At 39.0% G+C, this 4,563-nt stretch overlaps 1 long non-coding RNA gene across 1 annotated transcript; it reads left to right on the top strand.

The window, feature by feature from the left end:
• The first annotated feature begins 955 nt into the window (after nt 1–955).
• On the top strand, nt 956–4,164 carry LOC138853583 (uncharacterized). The gene is made up of 3 exons (XR_011392753.1): nt 956–1,133; nt 1,729–1,881; nt 3,775–4,164. It is a non-coding gene; the product is annotated as an uncharacterized lncRNA (long non-coding RNA).
• The last annotated feature ends 399 nt before the right edge of the window (nt 4,165–4,563 follow it).

The following is a 4,563-nucleotide window of genomic DNA, read 5'->3' as shown; positions in this document are numbered from 1 at the left end:
CACATTATGCATTAAGTTATAAATTTTATTCTGTTTTTGTGGAAAATCAAATTTACCTGGATGTAACTCATCAGATATATACCAGTAAATGATAACAAAGATAATTATTTTTTATCAAAGTTACAGAGACAAGTAGGGATTTTAGGACACCTAGGTCGCAAAAAATGTCCCCCTTCGATACCTACCATAATCTATCTCTCCACAAGTCACTCTTGACCTATATTAATTTCAAATGAAATATACATTACCAGCAATTATGGTAAACATTAATCTATATATGTGGACTGTATGTTTAAATTAATAAATGATTATATATATACATTTATGTGACAGAAGGAGAATTTATAATCATAAGATTCACCCATTTGTCTGGTGATTACTGTGTATATTACCAACCCCCCTTGCCTAAATTTATGAAGAAATTACTGGCCAGAATTCTAACACAAATTAGACAACTTAGCTGGGATAATATCCTGTTTCCATATAATTACGGGGTCCTGTCCAGTCGCCTGATTTCTTACGTTATGCAGGACTGCAATTCCAACAATTTCGGCTCCTGTTTGAGAGGTTTTAAGCCCAATATAACCACTAGAGCGACGAAAATTATGCACATTACACTAACGTACTTGTATCACAATTAAAAACAATGGCGTCTTTTCTCTGCTCGTCAGCGCAGGCGCAGAGCTTCCCTGTCGGTTCGCCTCTTTAAAATACACTTTAGAGCAATAGTAATGTATTAATCAGGTATATTTACGTTATAAAAATATACAGCATAATTTTGGGAAATTATTTTCCACAGTTTTCTTTTACTGTATTGCGTTACAATAATCCTTTCAAGGGGTCTTGAACTAAGGAATTGGAACTACCCTGTGTTTCTTGGGATCAGCTCCGATTACCTTCGAGTCTCCCGGCCGATGAATGAAACCTACGGGTTTAGTGTTTAGCCAAGATAAATAATAATATTGAGCGTGACCTTGCAGTGAGCGCAGCCAGCAGCAGCTGTCCACAACCCTGCCTAGAGATCTTACAGCCGGTCTGCGGCACTGACAACAAGACTTACTCCAACTTGTGCGAACTGCGTAATGCTATTTGCCAGAACAGACGACTGAGGAAGCTGCATGACGGCGATTGTAGTGAGTATTAATTATCACGTTTCTCCGCTTAGGCATCACTAATGGTGTCCAGTATTCACATTTTCTGAGTGTTTTTCAGAGATTCAAACGATGGTTTGTCATGTGATCGTCTGAGGGTTGACCACTTGACCACCAGGATCTGATACATTGCTTAACCAACTTCTTGTGTATTGTAGGTACACACCGAAATCCCCTAAATTAATAATTGGTTTACGACCCTTAGGTATTTGGTGCATGACTCCCTAACTGTTACTTGGTGTACGATCCCTAAATTGTTTCGTGAATGACCCCAAATTAAAAAAAAAAAAAGACCATTGGATTTAATTCAGAATGTGCTCATTCTTTCTTATAAAAGTCACTATCAAACAGATTACAGCAATATCTAAAGATATTTTGCCGTATTTTTAAATGATTCACACTTTCGACATGTCTTGTTATCCATGGCCTCAGGATTCACGTCATTTCCATAAACGTAACCATAGCATATTACGGGACTGAACAGTTCCAAGAATCATTTTTGTAGACGTTCTCATTTACCTCGCGGAAGTAAACTAACACTGATAAATATATGTCAATATCCCCATGTACTTCCCAGAGTCAAGGCGTGAGTGTCCCATTGCCTGCACTGCTAACTACGACCCTGTGTGTGGGACGGACGGGAAGACGTACGGTAACGCCTGTAGCCTGGGGATAGTCGCCTGCCAGAATCCTCACCTGAACCTGCGTGTGGCCAAGGATGGCGAATGTTGTGAGTTCTGACATCCGAGTTCTTTTTTTTTTTATCTTTCATCTTCAATGTATGTTTTAAATTCCATTTACTTATATTTATATGCATTATGCATATCGCTGTAATACGGAAGAAAGTTTAAGTACTACCTGGAGTCTACCTGGAGGGCATTCCGGGGATCAACGCCCCTGCGGCCCGGTCCATGACCAGGCCTCCCGGTGGATTGGAACCTGATCAACGAAGCTGTTACTGCTGGCCGCACGTAGTCCAACGTAAACGTGGTGCCGCATGGTACCGCATGGTGCGGTAACACTGGTTTATACGACATTCTACAAAGTTAGAGCTACAGCTATGATTACCTAACACACTTATCACGCGGGATTTTCCTGTCATACTCTACCACACAGAACGAGTTTCGTTCTTGAGTTTTCAGTCGTGTCTCCAGAGCTGGGAAACTTCAAGACAGCGACGAAAATGAATTTTTCCTTACGACTTCCTGGTTCTTTCCAATAAATGTGTGTGCGATATATCCAAAATGGTGATTCTTATTTAAAAATAATCCCAACTCTCCCGGAGGGGAGGGAGGGGTTAGAACCCGCGATCAGAGAGTCTCAAAACTCCAGACCGACGCGTTAGCCACTGGGTTAGCTAGCTTCAATAAGAGTCATCCAACTAGTTACATATCCACACCATAGGAGTGATAGCATAGGCATCACTGTGACCTCAAATGAAAGTATCATTACGATTTCATGAATCATGCTGGCTGTCGAATGCTTGACGACATCCTTAAACACACTGCTTAGGTGTACCACTGAATATATCATTGCTTAGTTAATCTTAAGTTAACTTTAAGCCTGCCCATAATACTCTGTTTACAAGGGGCTGTGGCATGTTAAACTTAACCACTGTATTTTTTTGTACTTCAATGAATCATGTTCAAATAAATAAATAAATAAATACTGGAGCATGGCAGCAGAACTCACATCTTGTGATGGCATAATGAACTGGTAACCAGCACATGAATGAAACTTACTGGTGAAACAAATCTAATGTGAGAGGAGAGCATCCTGCGTGATGATGTGTTAGGTAAACATTGTTCTTAGTATGACTCACGAAATCGTCATGACACGATTGCAAACAAAGCATACCACGGGCGGGGGTAGAACCCGCGATCAGAGACGGTTTGGAGTTTTGAGACTCTCTGATCGCGGGTTCTATCCCCGCCCGTGGTATGGATTGTTCTTAGTCCTTGTAAATTGTCATATAGATAATGGTACTGTAGGTGCGTGATGAGTATCTATTTAAATTACTACTACCACCACTTATGTTGCTACTACTATCTTAAAAAAAATAGTTATAAATATAACCATAATTTTTAAAGAGGTGGACGGGTAAGCCAGAGGAAGGTCTCGGTCAGATTACCATAATGTCCAGTGACGGGTCATCATACGACTAAAACTCGCGTCAGGAAACACTTATCCTGTTTCCTGACAAACTTTACCTAACCTAACCTTACTATTACTACTGCTTCTACTACTATTATTACTACTACTACTACTGCTGCTGCTACTATTACTACTACTACTACAACTAATAATAATATTTTGTTATAATTATTATTATTATTATTATTATTATTATTATTATTATTATTATTATTATTATTATTATTATTATTACTTTACTCTCTTGATAATTTCTAGTGTCAAAATTTCTCCTCAAAACCCCTTTGACTGTAATAATTAATTCAATTAGATAAATGCATCCCGGTCATGGTATACGTGTCGGTCTTACTAGAAAAGTTATCCCCAATATAAAATAAAATTATACTGAAAATATCTTGAAGCACTTGTCTAGTTAATTAATACAAGTTGTTCTAAACAACCACTTACTGCTAACTCCTCTCATTGGCAGAACACTACATATACCGCACTACCTGACACTGCAACACCATGAAGTCTTGGTACAAGGATCGTCTTCAGCAACTATATTGCTAACTGTTGTTTAGTATGGTCTACCTCCACTAATGGGCATATATACACCATACACATATGACCTTATCTCAAGCTGCTACACATTGTTTTCCAGTATATAAAGCTCTGGTTATATGTTTCAGCTTCAAGCTAAGAGAGTAGTTACTTTGCACCAAAGCTGATGACCTGATTGCACCAAATCACCTCTCCATTTCATCCACGTCGTCTTCTGTCAATGGTGATGTCTCCACAAGTGTAATTCAATCTGTATTCTACTGATAAAACCTGCATCGCAGGCAAAATCTTTCACCAATAAAGATTCCTAATATTACACATGTGTCTTATTAGTATTTTTGCCTTATACTTTGCAGGCAGGTCTTCATTCACACACCTTCTATCATCATTAATTCCAACACCAGGTAGATAAACAGGCTATCTTCCAAACGTATCCCAACACCTGAAACCCATTTTCTTTGCTGACGACAAGACTTACGTCATCTCCCACCCTAATCTTGCCACCCTCAACACCATTGTCAACGAGGAGCTGCTCAAAATTCTGACTTGGATGACAGCCAATAAACTTACACTTAACACTGACAAAACCTACTACATTATGTTTGGTAGCAGAGCAGGTGTTGCATAAAACTTAACATTAAGATCGACAACACTCTAATTGCCAGACATGAGGGCAAATTCCTAGGTCTATACCTCTACAACAACCTAAATTTCA

The sequence above is a fragment of the Cherax quadricarinatus genome, chromosome 3 (assembly GCF_038502225.1).
Source record: "Cherax quadricarinatus isolate ZL_2023a chromosome 3, ASM3850222v1, whole genome shotgun sequence".
Taxonomy (NCBI): Eukaryota; Metazoa; Arthropoda; class Malacostraca; order Decapoda; family Parastacidae; genus Cherax; species Cherax quadricarinatus.
Note: the sequence above shows the minus strand (reverse complement) of the source record. Positions and strands in the feature narration are given on the sequence as shown.